General features: G+C 38.3%; 1 long non-coding RNA gene and 1 pseudogene across 1 annotated transcript; one reads left to right on the top strand and one right to left on the bottom strand.

The window, feature by feature from the left end:
- The window catches only part of LOC133730703 (primary amine oxidase 1-like), a 76,728-nt pseudogene that overhangs the window by 49,600 nt on the left and 14,486 nt on the right, over nucleotides 1-12,642 (bottom strand).
- Nucleotides 5,649-9,600, top strand: LOC133732877 (uncharacterized). Its single transcript, XR_009857369.1, has 4 exons — nucleotides 5,649-5,761; nucleotides 5,840-5,900; nucleotides 7,528-7,695; nucleotides 9,516-9,600. It is a non-coding gene; the product is annotated as an uncharacterized LOC133732877 (long non-coding RNA).

The raw sequence follows: 12,642 nt of genomic DNA, 5'->3' as shown, positions 1-12,642 counted from the left end.
AAAAAGGACTGCACTGGCTATAAGAACTGGTTAGCCAAAAAGGGTAAGATTTTTTCTAATACAGTTTTTTCCTTAGAAATTAATCTTATAAATGTTGAACCACAGTCTTGGTGGATAGATTCAGGCTCACCTATTCATATTACTAATTCTTTGCAGGGATTCATAAGGAGGAGAATCCCAAAAAGTGATGAAGTGAACCTGTGTGTAGGCAATGGCATGAGAGTGGCAGTCAAGGCTATTGGAACCTTAAAGCTCGATTTAGGATTAGGAAAATTATTAGTTCTGGACAATGTTTTTTATGTACCTTCCATGAGAAGGAATTTGGTTTCAGTTTCTCTTTTAGTAAAATCTGGTTGTAGACTTGTTATGGATAGTAATGGAATTCTTATTTCTAAAAATTCTGTTCAAATTGGTTCTGGTGTTATTATGAATGATTATTTACAGTTAAATTGTTCAATGGCTCAACAAGAAATTTTACTTGTTGAAAATAACACCAACAGTACTAGCACTTTAACAGGTGTTAAAAGAACCAAACTAAATGAAAAGTCTGCATTTTTATGGCATAGAAGACTCGGCCATGTTTCAAAAGAGAGACTGAAAATTTTGGTGAAAAACAACATCCTAAATGAACTTGATTTTTCTGATCTAACAGACTGTGTTGAATGCTTTAAGGGAAAAATAACTAATACTAGAAAGAAGACTGCATATAGAAGCCAAAATTTATTAGAACTCATACACACTGATATATGTGGACCATTTAGGCATCAAACTATCTGTGGGAATGTGTATTTTATCACATTCATTGATGACTTTTCTAGATACAGTTATATTTATCTACTTTCAGAAAAGGCACAAGCATTGAAAGCCTTTAAAATTTTTAAGTCTGAGGTAGAAAACCAACTAGAAAAGAAAATCAAAACAGTGAGATCAGATAGAGGGGGTGAGTTCTATGGCAAGTACACTGAATCCGGCCAACAAAAGGGTCCATTTGCCTTGTTTTTGCAAGACAATGGAATTAAAGCTCAATATACAACACCCTATAACCCACAACAGAATGGTGTTGCAGAGAGAAAGAATAGGACTCTTTTGAACATGGTTAGATGTATGATGTGTACAACAGGTTTGCCTAAATTTCTGTGGGGTGAGGCTTTAAAAACTGCAAATTATATTTGCAACAGAACACCTAGTAAAGCTATAGAAAAGACTGCTTTTGAGCTTTGGTGTGGCAGAAAACCTAGTCTTCATCACTGCCATGTTTGGGGATGTCATGCAGAAGCTAGGATTTATAATCCAAGCTTGAATAAACTTGATCCTAAGACAATTAGTTGCTATTTTATAGGTTATCCAGATAAGTCTAAAGGCTATAAATTATATTCTGCTTATCATTCACCTAGAATTTTTGAAACACATCAAGTAAAGTTTCTAAGTGAAAAAGTTCACAATACAAACCTTGAGGATTTATCCTCAGATTTTGAGGAAATTGTGTCGGATGAGAATATAAGCGTAGCATTGCCTTTAGAACAAGAAGTAACTGATCAAGTCACTGGTCGAGTAACTGACCAAGTAACTGATCACGTACCTATAACTAGTCAAGCAACTGACCATGTCACTGACCGAGTAACTGTCACTGGACAAGTCACTGACCATGTAACTGGTCAAGTATCTGACCAAGTCACTGGTCGAGTACCTGTAACTAGTCATGTCACTGACCAAGTAACTGGTCAAGTACCTGTCACTGGTCATGTCACTGACCAAGTAACTGACCAAGTAACTGTCACTGGTCAGGTAACTGACCACGTAACTGACAACCCTCAGCCTAGAAGATCACAGAGAGTAAGAAAACCAACTTATGGGGGGGAAGATAGTGACTACATTGTTTATCTGCAAGAAGCAGAAATTGAAATAGATTGTGCAGAGGACAATGATCCAACTACTTTTAACCAGGCCATTGAAAGTAGTGAATCTCATCAATGGCAGCTAGCAATGGAAGCAGAAATTAATTCCATGAGTCAAAATGCAGTTTGGGAATTAGTTGAACCTGACCCAAATCAGAAACCTATAGGTTGTAAATGGGTTTTCAAAACCAAAAGAGATGCAAATGGCAATATAGAGAGACATAAAGCAAGATTAGTTGCCAAGGGTTTTACACAGAAGGAGGGCATTGACTTTACTGAGACTTTTTCTCCAGTTTCTACAAAAGACTCATTTAGAATAATCATGGCTTTAGTTGCTCACTTTGATATGGAGCTACACCAAATGGATGTTAAGACAGCCTTTTTGAATGGTGAACTAGATGAAGTGATTTATATGAAGCAGCCAGAAGGTTTTGTGCAAACTGGAAGTGAAAACTTAGTATGCAGGTTAAGAAAATCAATTTATGGCCTTAAACAAGCTTCTAGACAGTGGTACAAGAAATTTGATTCTGTGATTTCTACTTTTGGATTTACAGAGAATCTTGTTGATGAGTGTGTTTACTTGAAGACAGTTGGGAACAATTTTATTTTCCTAGTACTTTATGTTGATGATATACTTTTGGCTAGCAGTAACATTAAACTGCTTAAAGACACCAAGAGCTTTCTGTCAAAGAATTTTGACATGAAAGACTTAGGAGAAGCATCCTATGTACTAGGCATTGAGATTAAAAGAGATAGAGCACAGAGACTACTTGGTTTGTCTCAACAAAATTATATTACCAAAGTTTTGAAGAGATTTGGTATGGAGAAGTGTGCAACTGGAGAAGTCCCCATGTCCAAAGGAGATAAACTAACCAAGAAGCAAAGTTCCAAAAGTGATGTTGTGAAAGAAAATATGGAGTCAAAGCCTTATGCTAGACTTGTAGGAAGTCTCATGTATGCACAAGTCTGCACTAGGCCAGACTTGTCTTTTGCAGTAGGGATTTTATCAAGATTTCAGTCTAATCCAAGCCATGAACATTGGGTAGCTGGGAAGAAAGTGTTGAGATACCTGCAGAAAACTAAAAGTCACATGCTAGTTTATAGGCAAGTGGAGGATCTGAACCTCGTTGGATTTTCAGATTCTGATTTCGCAGGGAATTATCCAGACTCCAAGAAGTCAACTTGTGGATACGTGTATATGCTAGCAGGAGGTGCAGTTGCTTGGAAAACCATGAAGCAAACTCTAGTTTCAACCTCCACCATGCAAGCTGAATTTATTGCAGTATATGAAACTGTGTGTGAAGGACTTTGGATCAGGAATTTCTTGATGCAGACCAAAGTGTTAAGTCACATTGTGGCAGACACACTTGTGATTTATTGCGATAATGAAGCTGCAGTTTTCTTTAGCAAGAACAGTAAAAGATCAAATAATTCTAAGCATATTGATTTAAAGTATTACAGTGTTAGAGAAAGGGTTAAGCATGGTGAGATAGCTGTTTTGAGCATTGACACGAATTCACAGCTAGCAGACCCCTTCACCAAGGCATTGTCAGTAGCAGCATTCCAGAAGCATACAGCCAACATTGGAGTTTTAGCTAGTCTAGATGCTTAGGTTCAGTAGAGAGTTAATCCAGTTGGAGCAATTTAAATTTCTAAGGTTTTTGAGTTCTTGTATTTTTTAGTTGTGGTCTTTTGACTTTATTTATCACAACTTGTTTGTAATGACAGATTTTATTATTATCAATAAACTTTTGAGGTATTTCCAGTTATGATTTTGCTGCAGCTTTATTGTTTTATTTTGGAAATTATCATCTTGTTTTGAATATCATACTTGCTATCAGATGACTTAAATCATGTGAAGCATGATGTTAAGGTTCAAGCAATATTTTTTAAGCCATCAGTGTTCAGTAAATTTGCTTGAGTTTCTGGTTTTAGAAACATAAAGTAGGACCTAATATATGTTTACTTGTTGATACACATTAACATATATTGTATCACTTCTGGTTGAACATATGTAGATTGCAGAAGCTTGTGTTAGTGGTTTTGAAACTCTGCATTTTTGTTAAAATGTATACTGTTTCTTGCTCTACATAAGTAACTGTGATCTGACCATGTTGGAATGGATTTTCGATTTGAGTTTGTTATCTGGCGCGCACTTCAGTAAGTTAAGTAGGTTTTGATGTTCTCTGGTGCAAATCATCGAGCATGATATGTGTGAGTCCAAGGGGGAGATTGTAAGATCAAATATGGACATAACACATATCATCATAAAGTAATTGATGATTAGCTTAATATCAATCCTAGTTTAACATGGATACAAACAGTAAATCAATACTAGTAACTTAATGAATAGTGTATCAATTCATTAAGGATAGTAATCCATTGCTTAGTCGACAAGAAAGGCTATAAGTTGTGATACATTAGGAATCTAATAGTGAAACCTAAACCGACAAGGAATGCTTTAATGGGAAGCTTCTTGAGGTTTAAGTCTCATATATATACAGATGAATTGGTCCCTGATTACTACCACGACTATTGCATAAGTTCTGTCCATTGAGAAGCAAGTTGGTAAGTAACAGAAGACTATATTCAGTGATCGAGTTAAGCAGTTGCATAAGATGGAATCCATGACTGTTATTGCTGAAGGTAAGCCTTAATCCTATTATGATTGTTGTGCATATGTTGTGAGCATGTATCTATGGTTTTACATATATGGTATAAATCTATGATATAAGGTAGGGATTCATATGAAAAGGCCAGATCCAGTTTCCAGAACTGTAGAAAAGCAAAGAGAACAGCACATACACTAAAGAAGTTAACAAAGGCAGGGTCATCAGGAGCATCTGCGATATTAGAGGCAGTTGATGATGATGGCTCTAAAGGACCATCCATAACATCCATGGATGGGACTGCTTCCAGTTCCTCAAACTCACTACAATGAAACATAAATGAACATATTATTACTTTAACTGTTATATCATAAGCTCATCACCAAAAGAGTTGAACATTTACAAGAGATTACAAAAGACTGTCAGTAATCTGGTGTCAGGAAACCAAGGACAAAACTACTACACTGGGTTAAAGATGAGAGGAAGCACACACTACAAACTCAAAACCAGAGCACCTCAAGAGATTACACAATCACATCACTGGCTCTATTTTTTATTTTTTTATTTTTGACTAATATCAGATCCGTAGCTTTATGAAGTTTGTTTGACCATAACTGCAGGGTGATAATACATTTTCATTGAAAAAATATCATAATCTGAGTAAAATGTTTATTGATGAATCAACCTTGCTACTATTAGTAAGAGACATTAAAGTAGCTGCCTCCCTAATACTTAAATGTTAGGGGCGGGGGAAGAAAAAAAAGGGGAGTGAAATCCACACTCCCCATTTTACAATCCACAATCCACACTCCATGTTTCCTTTTTTTTAATATCTTAAGTTTTGTCTTTTGTAGTTTGGATTGTAAAAAATGTGATGTTAGTATACTAAAAATGGAAACATGGAGTGTGGATTTCACTCCCAAAAAAAAAAAAAAAATTAAGTCCATATTGCTCATTTGTTTTTGAAATTATTTGTCGGTAACTTCTGGTTCCGGCATCAACATAAAGCTCTGAGTTTTTGTTTCCTCTGTGCTTGTCAATCTTTTTGTTAGTTTGTGCTTTGGTCCTGGACCATACATGTGCTTTCATTGTGCACGTACACTGTAGAGTGTATAACATGTGGTAAACCGTCTTACCTGCTGTAAGTAGCTTGGGAACATGAACAGTTTCACGGCTAAGAGTTACTGCTGCCACCCTTTCCGAACTCTCTGTTGTTCCTGAACTGTTAGAAAGCACTGGAAGTCTGCTTGATGGCAGGTTATGTCTTCTTATACTCACTTCTCATACTAATGGTACTGTATAATAGTCTTTTGCTGAAATCTTGATTTTATGCAGGCAATTTGTTAATGAAACTGCAATCATTAAAAGTGTCAAGTTAGTTGCTGAGAGCCTTGCGGTAAGGTTAGCTTGTTAGAATATAAACTCTTTTTTTTTGGGGTACGATTCTCTTTGTAGTTCGTCGGCTAGCTCTACCTCTTCTTGGTTCATATACTATGAAATTAAGTATCATATTATTCCTTGTTACAAGTGAATTTGAGGAGGGAAATGTTTATAACGATATCAATGTCTAAGTGAAAACCTGAAACTTAGGATTGCAGATTTATGTGGAATATTCTGTCTGCTAGACAACTAGTCTGGTAGGTCTGGACAGGCACGGAACCAGGAATTAAATTTGAGGTGTGCAAAATTTACCTTATGCTGGCAAGAAAAATTATTCTTAAAAATTTGGCAGATTCTACTTCGTTTTGATGGTATATCTCAATTGCATAACACTTGTCAAATGATCTAAGAGCTTTAGAAGCACCCAAACCTCTCCACGTATTTTTTCCATTGAGTCCATTATCGATCATGTTTTTCAAGACTGAACTAGTTGAGTTGTACAATTTCATCAAGTTCTTGATAGAATAATACCTTGAACTCCACTGAGTAGCTCCAGCTCTTTGCAAATTGCATGTCTGGTTAGCTCACTTTCCAGTTTCAAGTTCCCCAACAGCAATTGTTCCACAACTTCAACTTCTTGAATAGATTTTAACTCAGAAACATGCTTAGAAGATGAGTCAACAATATTAATGATCCCTTACATCAACAAAACTAGAAATACCCAAATTCTAACCTAAATCACATTCTAATTTCATCAGAAAAATTCATACCACAATAAAGTGGAGAGAATGAGAGCAGAGTGCTGAGGAGAGGAGTGAGTGACTTGGTAGAGAGAGGTGAGAGACCGACGCTGATGTGCAGAGAGAGGTGAGGAGAGGACGACAAAAAAGAGGAGAAAAAAGGGAGAAAAGACAGAAAGGAGGAGAAAATGGGAGAAAAGGTGAGGAGGGGAGTCACATAAGAGGGGAGAAAAGACAGAAAAGAGGAGAGAAGGGAGAAAAGGTGAGGAGGGGACAACAGACGAGGAGAAAAGGGGAGAAAAAAAAGAGAGTTGTTGGCTTGTTGCAGCATATATATATATATACAGATTTGCTCACCTAAGAGACAGTTTTAAGGGACTGTGAGGGGCAAATGCATCTTAACCACATGTATTAAATATAAAAGCAGAAATTATAATAACTTAAAACTGTGCATTTATTTTCAGCCGTCAGATTCACTTGTCCCTTAAAAACTGTCCCTTAGGTGAGCAGGCCTTTATATATATAATCATTTTTTTTCTCCAAAATGTTGAGGTGTGCTGCAGCATACCTCAGCCCACCCCTGGTTCCGTGCCTGGCCGTCTGGAGAGGCGTAATGAAGTGTGAATCATTAAGTGTACGTGTGGCCTGATTTAGTACGGTGGAAAGTGTGGTATCATGTCATTAGAAGCTTTTGCATCAAAACGTTAGAAACTTGCTCTCTCCTTAGTCTATGGCTATTTATACGGTATTAGTTTCTAGAACAGGAATATGTAACATGAATTCTAAAATATAAAATTGCTAATATTTGTCTTACAGAATTGGAAACTAGACTAGTTTATAACTAAGTGTCCACGTTAGTTGTTTACAGTCTCTAATGCATTGTTTTTCTCTTACTACATGCAGAGGCATATCTATGGTCACAAAGGAAAGAACATTCAAATCTTTGCAGAAAACAGCAGTTTGGCAGTTAATCCTTCATTCATAAAATCTTGGTTGGATCTATTGTCGCAAACACCTCGAGTGGCGCCATTTTTATCAAAGAATGATCCATTTATCTTGGCATTGAAAAAGGTTTACTTCTTAGTTTTCATTATATATATATATATATATATATATTTAATTGTGTTTGGCCTTCATCGTTTACAATTGCGTTCACACACACACACACATAATAATGTAGAGAAGAAATTTCAGCACACCAGATACATATACGTAGAGGCCTGATCTGAAGTGTGGACTCTGCAAATTAGACCACATAATTTGAATGGTTGAGTCTTATGACACACCGCTGGTATGGTGTGGCTAAATTTGCGATGTTCACATTGTGGATGTCTGATCATGATCTTCACTACGCGTGTAGTATTTACGTGTATATATACATATATGTAATTTCAGCACACCAGATACATATACGTAGAGGCCAGCTGATCTGAAGTGTGGACTCTGCAAATTAGACTACATAATTTGAATGGTTGAGTCTTATGACACACCGCTGGTATGGTGTGGCTAAATTTGCGATGTTCACATTGTGGATGTCTGATCATGATCTTCACTACGCGTGTAGTATTTACGTGTATATATACATATATGTAATGTGCTCTCTAGTTTATGTACTGTATGAAAAACTAAGTTGTAAAGTTAAAATGTCGGAAGGATGTAGCTATACTCTTGACAATGTTCTGCATTCGATCAACTTGCAGAAGTTTGCCAAAGGCTCCATTACAGGATTAATAAAATTGCATGGGATGTATGTAACAAATATTTACTTTTGGTCTCTAATTTGAATTAATGACTTAATATTTTTGTATTCAAATATTTACAGTCTAGAATCTACCAGTTTCACACCACTTCGACTTCTAGGTTATGTGCAGATTTGTCTTATCCTTTAGTCTGTGATTTTGGGTTTCGAAGGAATCTTAGTGATCAAGACAACTTACTGGTTCATTTAGAAATTATTTTGCCAGTTTCAAATTGGCTGGCTTGAGGAGTGGAAGTTACAGCTGTTTTTTGACTGTCTTGTAAATCCTAGTCAAAACAATTAATGGACAACTCTTTTATGTCCTTCTCTTGCAACATGGAAAGCTAAATTACCTCCTAAGGTATTACCTCCTCAGGTGTTATCTTTGATTATTATTTATGGAAGGATGGCCTTCCCAATGCCTCTCCTGACATTGTTGTGTGATGGCAAAACGTCTGCCCAAAATTTCATCTGATTTTCGCCTAAATTGCCCGATTGCAATGGTGTTATGGCAGAAATAGTTTATGGAGTCTAATGTGAGATGATTCGTCCCAGTTTATTGCAAGGCCTTACTGTGTGAGATGTATAAGTTTATTTTTTGGAGGAAGGAAGATGGGAATGGTGCTTCGAGGATGTGCAGTGTTGGGGCAATCTTTTGGATGGCCGGGAGAGAACAGAACAGAAAGATCTTTCAGGAGGTAGGGGTGAGGAGGTAGACCACTTGTGGGATGGTGATCAATATTTTGTGTCCCTTTGGGGATCAGCTTCTTCAGCATTTACAGATAGCTCGTTTCATGCTATATATATAATTGAATTGGAATTTGGTAATCTGTTGTACTTTAGCTTTTTGTGCTATTTGGTTCTTAGTTTTGATTGAATGCCTTTTTCTGTTTTCTTAGATGGTTTTAAATTTGTTGGATATAAAAATGGACACCTTGTCCCCTATATTATCACCATTTGTGACTTTGTGTTAGTAAATTCTGTTTCTCGTCAAACAAGGAAAACAAAAAGAATTGGGGATAAGGGAAAGCCAGTGTGTTTCAGGCTGGCAATGGTATTGTGTGCAAGACTATGAGATAGTCAAGAAAAATCATGATCTTATTACTTCTGCAATCATTGGTATATTTCCTCATCAGATTGTTGTTATTCACAGGAATTGGAAGATCATACTGATGAGGTGAATGTGCAGCATGAGGTTCTTGATGGAGTGTTTACTTTCTATGATTCAACCAGGAATTGGAAGATCATACTGATGAGGTGAATGTGCCACTCTCTTTGGCGTTGGCTCCATGCCTACCTCCGTGTAGGGTGGCGCAACGTCCTCTCGTAGGGACGTACTTCCTTGCAGACATATTTGCAGCAGATGTGTGATCTCGTCACTTTAGTAGGGATCGAGATGAGACATAGTGGGGACAGACCACGACAATTCCTGTCGTTCCTGCTGAACATCCGTGTTCTTATCTCCCCCTAATGACGGGAAGATTGTCTCATCAAAGTGACATCCGCTAATTTAGCGGTAAGGAGATCGCTATGCAAGGGCATTAAGTGGCGGACGATTGTTGGAATCTCGAATCCAACGTAGTTGCCCATTCGTCTGTAAAGACCCATCATAGGGCGCTGTGGCGGCGCAATTGGCACATAAATGGCACACACAAAGATGCGTAAGTACGATACTTGTACCTAGTCACTAGCTGGAACGCAGAGGTAGATCGAGTGGCGGTGGGTCGTAGACGAATTAGCATAGCTGGATGCGTTATTGCATCACCCCAAGCGAATATAAGGAGATTGGTGCGCATTACCAATGTCCGGACTACCATCGTAGTCGTTTCCGCGAGACCATTTGGGTGTGTACATGGGAATATGATGTCCAACATCAGTCCCAATGCAATAACCATCGAAAGTCTTCGATGTAAACTGTCTAGCATAGTCAAATCCAATTGACTGAATAGGATGATCCGGGGAGTGAGCCCGTTGTTATATGATATGTGCTAAGAGTGTAATATAAGCAGAATTACAAGTGGACAATGGCACAACACGTGACCAACGTGTTTGCGTGTCAACCAACATCATGATATATTTAAACGTCCGCAAATTGGTTGAATCAGTCCAGAGAATCCCCATGGATTCTTTGTGAAAGAACAGAATGAGTATTTTCATATCCTTTGCATAGGACGGTCTCAGTCCTAATTTCCCTAAGGAACGGGCTTTGTAAAACGAGCGAGAGGCTTTAGAAGCAACCAATGAGAATTTTGGTTAGGCCTGAGCGTCTGAAACGCTGTTTTGAAGCAAGTTGGTGATTGCAGCATCACCTGGGGCGCCATCACCATGATGGACGCCATCCATGGCATCATGGATGGGGACTATGCCAGCCCTAGGCTGGTGGTGGACGGAGGCGGTGCCCTAGGCAGCAGCGTCGGTCACACTTAGTCCAGGAATCAACTTTTGATTCATGCTTCATTTCGCTCGAGAGAAAAGATGTCCATGTGAAGTCTTTAGTAGACGGATCATCATATCATGACCAGGATGACCTATCATGTCGTGACAAAGCCAATATGTGTCTAAATCCAAGAGATCTTCTCTCATAACTTTATTGGATTTGATAGCTCGAATAGTGACATAGAGTCCACTAGAGAGACACATAAACTTCTCTAAGATGCGCCTTTGTTCGCAATCATTAGAGGTATTGCAAAGGAACTCATTTCCGTTCTCTACATCCGTTTTCGCATGGAATCCTTTGACTATTCATAGGTGCGATTTTCCCTAGGAGCGTAGAGAGTTTTTGCGACACTAATCAAGGTGCCTTTTGGCAAGGGGAACTTGGGCTATTCCATGTCCTTGAATTACTACTGATGACCCAGCCATCGTAGTCACAAAGTAATATGCTCAGAATCAAAATTGAGTCATAATGAAAAGAACTCGAAATTTTATTCATAAGCCAACGGAATTCATCATTGTCTCTTAACCATTAGGAGAATCTAATCCAAATACTAGCTAATGCAAAACAAAGGTAGTCGTTTGACTTCTTTCGGTAACTCCAAAATAAATATGACCAGGTGAGTAGAGAGATGTCGGTGGAGCAAAGCTCGCTTAAGTACCACTTATCTCAAAACCTTCCTAGACATCACACTCATTTTGGATGAGCCTATGTGAAGAAAAACTAAACCAATGGCATTTACTACACAGTATATGGCAATTGCCTATTACATCTCTTGGAAAAATAAAGACTTAAACAGAATTGGCGATCTATTGATCCCAGCCAGATTTGTAGTCTTCAACCCTTCACTCTAGATCATCTTCTTGATCTTCTTGTTCCACATAGTGAGCTTCTCTTGCTTCACAATATGCTTTGTAGGCGGTGGCAATTTCTTCACGAGCTCAACAAATGTGTGCCTAATGACCGGATACTCCACATCGAGAACATACATCTCTTTGCTCAGACTCCATTGATTGAGGCACTTTGAAAGCGTCATTTAGATGGCTCTTAGTGTTGGTCGCGCCACCAACATGGCCAGAGGCGTTGCCTCCCTCTCTCTTTCCACGTTTACCTCTTCGGTTCCGTGTTCGCCTATTTAGGCGGTTACCTTCCCAAGTAGAGTGATTATATGGACCAAAACGTCCAGAAGTATCCCTAAGATTAGGGTTTCTCTCTTGGCGCCCTCTCTTAGGGGCGCGACTATAATTGGATTCCGGAATATGCTAATTTCAACGGATTTCGAATTATAGTTCTTCACAAGGATGTTGTCATGCTTTTCAGATACATTCATAGCTCCAATGAGCTCATGAAACCATGTGATCCATCCTGCAGTAACATCGATTCGATAGTTCTTAGCAACCATCAATGCAGAGACGGGGAAGGTAGAGAGAGTCTTCTCAATCAACATCGCATCTGTGATCTCTTTACCACAGAATTTCATTAAGGATTTAATGCGAAGTGCTTCCGAGTTGTAGTCAAGAACTAACTTGAAATCACAGAAGCGGAGGCTATGCCATCTCACTTCTAGGTCAGGAAGCAGGGAGTCACGGACGTTTGCTAAATCTTTCTTCGAGTGAAACCCACAGCTTTCTTGGGTCTTCTTCATTCATACACTCGTACTGGAGCGAATCATCCATATGACTAGTCATTAGGATGATGGCTTTCGCCTTATTTGCCTCTAAGGCTACTCTATTGACGCGGGAAGCGTGTAACCTAGGTTTACCAGCAATAAACCTAAAATAAAGGATTCTGGAGTCCACCAGAGATAAAAGAGAAAACTCTCAATTTTGATTGATAATATGATAAA

The sequence above is a fragment of the Rosa rugosa genome, chromosome 2 (genome assembly GCF_958449725.1).
Source record: "Rosa rugosa chromosome 2, drRosRugo1.1, whole genome shotgun sequence".
In the NCBI taxonomy this organism is placed as follows: Eukaryota; Viridiplantae; Streptophyta; class Magnoliopsida; order Rosales; family Rosaceae; genus Rosa; species Rosa rugosa.
Note: the sequence above shows the minus strand (reverse complement) of the source record. Positions and strands in the feature narration are given on the sequence as shown.